The sequence below is a fragment of the Dromaius novaehollandiae genome, chromosome 2 (assembly GCF_036370855.1).
Source record: "Dromaius novaehollandiae isolate bDroNov1 chromosome 2, bDroNov1.hap1, whole genome shotgun sequence".
Taxonomy (NCBI): domain Eukaryota; kingdom Metazoa; phylum Chordata; class Aves; order Casuariiformes; family Dromaiidae; genus Dromaius; species Dromaius novaehollandiae.
The window spans coordinates 31,379,646-31,388,388 of record NC_088099.1 but is presented as its reverse complement, the minus strand read 5'-3'; positions in this window follow the sequence as shown (position 1 = coordinate 31,388,388).

Here is an 8,743-nt window from a genome sequence, read left to right as displayed (position 1 = left end):
CCTACAAGGGAATGGTCACTACAAAAAGAGTTAAGAAGTGCAAACTGACTCAGGTTGAAAAGTCAAAACAAGACGGCATTCAGAAGGGCAAAGCTGTCACAGAGCCCATCAAGCGGCTAATGCAACCACATGTCAGAGCCAGAGGCAACTCCATGGCCACCAACGCTACTGACTGCCTCAGGACTCACACAAGGAGCCAGATGCTGTGTCTGGGAATCCATCTTCCACAGGTTGGCATCAAGATCCCAGGACTGTCATCCTGAGAGAAAGAAGAGCAAGTGTAATATGATGAGAGGAAACAAAAGCTGAACTGGACTATATTTGTTTTTGCTTGGCTGTTTTTTAAAGCACAGAGTTATAAATAAAACACCTGTTTTTCACAAACCTTTGCCTCACTGTGTGCGTGGCATTGCTTATAACAAAGAAAAAAAAAACTAGGTTCTCTTTACAAATATTAAGAATCTGCCCCAATTACATGTTTCCCAGCACTATTGCCTCAGGCTTAGGAACCCAAGGAAACCAGCCCCACATTCTCCTTTGCAAAACAAACCCTCAGATCACAGGTGACTATGCGGACAAACCCCTCCCTTTACTGCAATGGAGATAGGCCAAGAGAAGAAACGTTTACCTAGCTCTCCACCCTGTACTTTTTAGATAAGGAAAACAGGGTCTGAGCCATTCTTAATTTTGGTAATCAAGAACGCAGCCAATGAGGTTTGGCAAAATCTAACTCTAAAGCGATATCCATCCTTGGAGGCATGTCCATCCCAGAAAAATAAACTTTGAACAGACAAGTCAAAATGCCAGTTTGTTTACCAATAAACAGAAATGTAACGGAATGACCAACTCCAATGCCTTTGCCCTCAGATTTTAACAGAATCACAATTCAAAGGAGAGAACTTAAAAGTTCTCCTTTACAAATGATTCATTGTCAAACAGACACATGATCAAGCTTTTTCCTGTCTGCCATTGTAAAGTGTACGACACCTAATGTATGCCCAGGAATGAAGTTTCCAAATGTAGCAAATCTAAAACATGGTCAGCTTAGTCTATAGATTTGTAAGGTCTGATCCTGGGAAGCAGCTGTGGTGTTGCTTTCAGCTCTGATGGGTCATTTTGCCTTGGTAGTTTGGTGCTGCCCCTGCTGTCTGGAGATGTGGCTCAGCAATGCAACATCCTGGAAAGAAATGCAGGATTTCTTGCAGGAATGCGGAAGATATCATGTCTGAGATTTTGGCAAAATTAATTCATGTGCCACATCTGGGTTAAAATAATGCTTCCTCAATAATGGAACAACCTGGTCAACTTCTTTCACATGAAGTAAAATGTTTTTGACCCATAATTACACCTAGTGTTCTGCTGGTTTTGTGGGAACACATCTGCTATAGGTATGTCATAACAGACTTTAAGTAGAACTGCACAAAAGGGGATTTGCTGACATTATACCCTTGAGTGGGTCCATCCAGCAGGTGACACAGCAAGCAGTGATCTTACCTCCAAGTCCCACAGGAGGAAAGGAGAGATCCTTGTGTCCAAAACACAATTCTTCATCCTAGAAGCAGGAACTGCTTTTGCTTTGGTATCCCCACAAGGATCCCTTCAAGTCACTCTGTAGCAGCAGGCTGAATGGGACAAGATCAGAGCTGATGTGGCAGCGGCGACAGAGCTGCCTGCTCAGTGACTCCTGGAGCTGACTTCCCAGGGCCTCCTGAGGCAAAGGCAGCAGTGAGCCACACTGCTGTGAGGGCTGGCCAGGCCGGCTGGAGCAGGCTGGATGCTGCCGAGCCGGGCTGCGTGGCTGCGTATCAGAAGTGGGAGCTGACACTGTTTTGTGCTGGAGACAACCGGCAGAGGAGAAACCTCCCCGACCACCCCTGAATTTAACTGGATCTCTGAGTGCACTTGAAGGGAGTGGGGACTCTTAGTGACTAAAAATTCTAGACCATAACAATTTATGGATGCATGGCGTAGGATTGATGGGAGGGCTCATATTCCTAATACACCGATTGGGTTTTGCTCATTTTAGGATTTGCAAATGGTTATCATGCCTTTTTTTTTTTTTTTTTCCTATTTTCCTGAAATAAAAGACTCGTGTGGCTCTACATTTCTAAGGACTCCTGGGCAGGGGTGGAATTCACCTGGAAAAGTGGCTAATAAGCTCAGCTTTGACTTTCCAAGAGCCAGAATTTGGATCCCAGCTTTACATGTAAGCTCAAGTCATTGTGCCACTTGTTTGAGAAATGGGCCCTTCATTAACTGAACCCCTTGTGTTCTCACATCATTAGAGCTTAAGTAAGGCTGCACACAAGCAAACCTCCATGCACATCTATGACAGCAACTCGTTTCCATGCACCAGGTATTTCTCTCTGAAGGCTCTCCTGTAGAAGTGCCCATGCATACACAGGCCAAGGGAAATTTGGCCCTTTGCACACATCCTTCAGACCAAGAAACTGAGCCCTTTGCCCACACTTCTACTGACAAGAATTATTCGTATAACACAGTGAAGTACTTGTCACTTTAAGCATTAGGCAAAACCAACAGGCAACATCTTCATCCCCAGAGCTGTAGTCTAAGTTACTGAAAAAAGGCACATAGCATATGAAGCTGGGATGAGCAAAAAATGGGGAAGATGCATGAAGACAAAAATCCCCATGAGGAAAGAAAAGGGAGTGAAAGTGTGGAATGGACAATGAAAAGGGAATTGACTGATAGAGAGACCAAATTTTATGTTGTCATTAGATGGAATAGACATTGATACAAATACTGTGAATTCTGGCAGACTGTATGATTCATATTTCTTGTTAGTCATGCTGGATTATTTAGAATAACTGCTAGTGGATTTAATTGTTCTGTGTGAATATAGCTACTTTATCCAGATATAATTAGAAAATAATCCTGATTTCTGCAGATGATTTAAGAATACTGACCAAATTGTTTATGCAAAGAATTATTAAACTAAGAGTTGTCAGAACTGCCCTCCTGGTTATAGAAAATAAAATCATTTAATGTAAAAAAAATGAAAGCTTTAAAAAGCAAAACCAAGAAAACTCAAAATAACTACAACAGCCAAGCTGAAAAATGATGACAGAAAAGCAATTACTGGAAAATGCTGTGTGTCAATCCATTTTAGCATTGAATCATTTTTCTGACCACAATAAAAATGACAAAGACACTGATATCTTTTTTATTGGTATTTCTTCTAAGATCTTTCAAACTAACAGCTCCTCCAGAATTCTTGGTATTACAAAAGCACAAAATTTACCTCTCCACACAAAGTTGAAGCAGGACTGTTGTGGAGTTGATCTTAACATGAACCTCCAATAAACCACCTATACAAACTCTTTCTAACATGCTGTGTCCTAGACTCCTAAAAATGAAACTCCCTCACCAATTTTTAAATGTCAAATACAGCTTCAAAAATTCCAGGTAGGTGCTCTGACATTTTTTTTTTTTCCAAGTTTCACTCATCGCTTTACCTACAGTCTTTGTCTCCAAGAAAATGGCATCTTTCACTGCATTCACATCCCCCACATTTTTGGGATGCCTTCAAAATATACATATGTGTTACCAAGTGCGTAGGAAACACCATATACCTAGACATATTCTATACACGTTTTTTACATGTGCTTTTAAAAAATAAGTTTTAAGAAAGTCTCTCTGTTTGTCATCATGAGTTCACCTATCATATATGTATGGGAATAAATAAGTGTGTATTTCAAACCCATGATCCACTCAATAGTGTTTTATGCAGGGCCAATCCTGTTCAGATTTAAGTGAGCCATTTCAGAACAGCAAGCTTGAGAAAAAATCATGCTAATAAATTGGCAGTTCTGGAGTGTGGGAAGTACAGCCAGTAAAGGGTTGATACTAGCAAAGAAGCTGCTTTATCTGTCCTACAATCACTGCATTTAATGGTCATATCTAGTAACTCAAATCAGCTTGAGCTTGTTTGTGTGGATGTTATACACAGGACTATATGAATACTTCAGCTCACAGATTCACAGAGTTTGCCTACAACAGTGTCATTTTTTTCCATTATGGATGTGTTGGATGATCTATGTTTGCAGAGTTTCAGTGGAGCAAAGGTCTGAGGACCAAAGGGTTTCGTCTCCATCTCTGGTAGATCAGCTCCAGCAGGTACCATACCCCATTGCCCAGTTGCCCCTCTATCAGAGGTCAGAGCACCCTTCACATGGATGTCAGAACTGGCGATCAGCCATTTGCACAGTCACTTAAGAACAGGGGCCACCCTTGGTTTTGCTTTATGTTAATACACCAGGCTATGAATTGGAGAGGCTGAGGAGCAAGCCCATCCTCTGTTCTGCTCTGCCTGCTTTGGGCTGTAATCTCCAGCAGTTGAGTAGAAAGGCAAGGGTAACAACACTTTCACCCATGACAACTGACTCACCTTGGGGTTATGAATCTGGGCCTTTAGCACTACATGCAGGGTCATTTACACCTGGGAGTTTTACTGATAATGACAGTCTATTTGGGTAAATATCTCATCTGGGGTAGTAATTTCTAAATTACTTGTCCTGGCCTCAGAAATATTGCTGTATACAAAGATCAGCTAACCAGTGGAATTCCACTAGCTAAACACAGTCCGAGCAAATGGCCACAAAATAAATGGGGTTCCCGGGCAACCAGAGTGAAATAAGCAGTGCATCTTCATGAATGACATAAAGTGCCCATCAAGCACGCTGGTTAATTCAACCCACAGACAAGCATGGCTGATCCAGCACTGTCAGGTGATCTGGTCATAAACATATTCAGCTTTGATGAACATAGAAATACAGCTTCTGAATCAAGGATGTCGAAACATGATTATCTATGTCAGAAGCAACTACACTTCAAGGAGATACTGCTTTGCAAAAAGTAATCTAGCTAGCACAGATACTAGCAGCAGAGAAGCCTGACTGAGCCTGTGCCCTTACGCTGACACTCTGCACTGAAGCAGATGCATGTCCTCTTTATGCTGTTACCTGTGCAAGTTAGATTGAAGCTAGTACAACATACACATCAGCTCATTTGGTATCACCTCTCTATTTGTTTTGCAGACATTTTGCTCAGTGAACAAGAAGAATCTAAATCATTCCTTCAGGTATTAAACACAGACCTGTCTATTTTCAAGAGGCAAATAATTTGAAGAAGGCCTGGAATTTGGGCTCCTTTCATTAAAAGATATTTAAAGGCCACAATTCTCAGTTATAAACCCTTCCACTAGCAATCAAGATCCTCAGAAATGTCTCATCTGAGTCCACCAAATACATTCATATTAAATCAGCTACAAGACCCATTTGAAATGTCAAGGTGGAATTTGGTTTAAGAAGGCATCATCAAAAGGAATGTGCTTGCCTAGGCAGCACAGCGAATACTTGTGAATAATAAATAGAACTGGGAAAATTAAGTTTGCTGACAATAAATGGTAAAATGGCTAAATTTATCACAGTTATTATTAGCAATGTAAGTTGAGCATGATCTTAAGAGAGCCAATTCCATGAGGTACAAGTTGTTCAACAATTTTAAGTTGAGCATTATGACTGAATCATTTAAAAATCATACTTAACTCTTCTCTTTCCTTTTCTTCCTGATTTATGCTCCTTTGGCACCTTGCCAAAATCATTCCCACAATTTTAACAATGTTCAATTGTGCTACCCTTTATAGATTTAACACGAATCTCACAGTACGTGGTGTTCTGCCTATATATCAAATTTCTAGGGCCAAGTAATAATCTGACAATCTCAACATTCTTTTATCGGGAAAAAAGAGATAACATTTTTACCCTTCAGTACAGTGAGGAAAAAAAGTCTGGAACAGAAACCACGTTTCATCATTGCTTTAAAAAGCACTCAGATTTATTATTGCTTAAAGTCTAATGATTTGGGGGGGGGGTTCACTCACGCTTTTTGCTGGGAATCAAAAAATGCACTTTACCATTTTTAACTTTTTAGATATCCCAAAAGAACTGATCCATCTTTGAGTGATGTGCATTCTCTTCTGCCTCTAGCATCATTCATAGAAGATCTATAACTTCCTCTTTGTGTTCTCTGTACAGCTACTGAATCCCTACTCTTGTTTCCTAGGTCAAGAAAAATACTTGTCCAGGGCACGCAGTTAGCCTAATGAACATGATGAAGCTGGCCTTTAGAGGAAGGAGGAGGGCTCAGAGGGAACATTTTAAACAGAAGGTTAATTTTGAGCAAAAGTAGTTTTTAAAGCCTTTTAGAGATATTGAAAGCAAAATTAGATCCAAAGCAGATGAGGCAGTACAAGCAGAGTGAGCAAAGGTGGGCCACAAGCACACTGTTTTCAAACTTCTCACAAAGCCACAGGCATGGGTTGTACCCAGTTATACACGGCATGAAACTGGCCTCATTAAAATCAGTAGGAACTTTTAGACTTCAATGGAACTAGCATTTCATCCAGAAAATTTTCCTTCTCCAACTTTACAGGTATTACAGCCTTTAGTTAGAACATGTCCTATACATTTTAGGACATGACCTAAGTCTCGCTGAAATCAGGGGAGATACTCCTATGGGATTTCAACAGGCCATAGATCCCACTGGATTTTCTCTAGCTCTCAATAAAGAAAACTGCATAGCTTCTGTTGACTTCTCTGGATCAGAATCACACTGAAACAAATCCCAGTTAATTTCTTTAAAGACTGAAATCAGTGAGTGTGCAAGGTAAAACTGTTCATTATTTAAGCTATTGTTCTTAATTAGCTCCCATCCCTATCCATCATTTTAAAAGGATGCTACAGCCATCGTTTAAAAATTAAGTATCCAACCTTGAAAACACACTTGCATTTTTCACATCTTGAATGTTCTTAAACTTTAATGATGAAAGCTGGGAAATTTCCCTGTAATCACCAGGCTTAATTATGTCACTGATGGGCTGCATCCCTGACTTGTACTAAAATGTAACACATCTCTCAAATCCAGGCAAAGGTATTCAATTAGATGTTGGAGGTGAATGGAAAAGAGTTTAGAAAACAAGCTGCAGAAAACAGAAAATATAATAAAGGACAAAGAGGAGACACGCATTTTGTGAAGCAGATGAACTGCCTGCAAACCATGGATTGGTGTTAAATCCTGAACTTTAGTGAGCAGGCGATGAGCTGGGTTCATCTAACACCAACAAACATGATATAGCTACGGGGCATTTCACCCTGGTTAAATACCAGATGAATTAAAGGCCGTTGCCAGCAGCAGTGATGAATGTCACTGGGATGCCATCTGATTGCTCTCCGAGTTTTATGAGTGAAGTATGTTGGCTCCTTCTGTGTTAAGGTCAGCATATATTTCTAATGGTTCATCTGCAGGGCTTTGCTGAAGGCACAGTGAGAACGCAGGTGCTGGAAAATGTCTCTTTCATGCAGCATAGACTGGAACAAGCAGGACTGAATAGTGTCAGGGGGAACTTTTGCATCAAAATGTTTGCAGTCTGCAAACAGGACTCTAGAATATGGATATAAACTGTCGGGCATTTGTGTCTGGGACAAACCTACTAACACAGAACCGGCGTCTTTATTTAACTTGCATAAACAAGTCATTTTGCTCTAGCTACCCCTTTCTGAAATTCTGAGACTTGCACAACTTTTGCATAAAGGTGTTAAAAAAGGGTCTTAGACCAAGAAAGCCCCAAGGTTTGCCTGTTTTCAGTGGTACTGAGTTTTGAGGCTGATTCAGAAAAGAAGTTATGTTAACCCTGCTTTTTTAACCCTGCTCCTTTATTCTGGATGACTGTCTAAATCAATTCTGGTGCTCACAGTCCTCTGTTCCTCTCTTCTTCAGGATAAAGTGAGGCTTGGCTTTAGGATGGGGAAATTCCAGGTCACTCACTTTCCCACCCATTCTTAGCTCTTCCTTCTTATACAACAAAATAGGCACAGTCCTGAATCTTATTTTTTTCTCAACAAATAAGTAAGTAGCTAGATGTGTTCCTCCCCTAGGGACTTTCATTCACTTTTTCTTTTTAAAGAACATTTGGTTGTTATCACCAACAAGCCAAACTATTTAGCTGAACTAATGCCAGCAAAACATGTTCTGTCTAATTCCCCTGTCATGACTCACATGTTCATTACTTGTATCTTAAACATCTCTTGAGGTAAGAGGATAACTAGAACCTTGTCTATTCCCAAGAGTAACACTAATCCTGGATGTCAATAACAGGTACAGATAAATATAGTCAAACTGGAATTTGCATTTACTGAATGAATTCACTCATATCTGCCAATGTATCTAATGAAGAAAGTGGTAGGAATCCAACCACATCCAGAGCAGACCTACTATACAAGCACTGTTTATTATCCCATTAAGGTGAATGCTTTTATGGATGCCTTTGGCTTTCCATGCATATGCCTTGCTCCATGCATGGACTCTGACACTCTCAGATGTGCCCTCCACACTCAGATCACTCTACTCCATATGTGCTTTGAATCCCTGTTGAAAAGCTGCAGATGCTTCTCTGCTCGTATGCATGGGTCACTCGTCTGGCAAACTGGTAAGGGATTACTGCCAGAAGTGGGCATTGACCTTCCTGCAAGATGCTTAATATTGCCATGTGGACACTAGAAACATTAACAAAAGTCCCTTTACCTTCCTTCTTTCCTTCTTTCTTATCACTAAATCACTCTAACGTTGGGAGGTCTAAGAATTATGAATGGATCTTTGACTGGAGCCTCTAGAGGTGTGGGCAATAAGATCAACACAGTATCAGCAGAACTGCTGACTCTCTAAT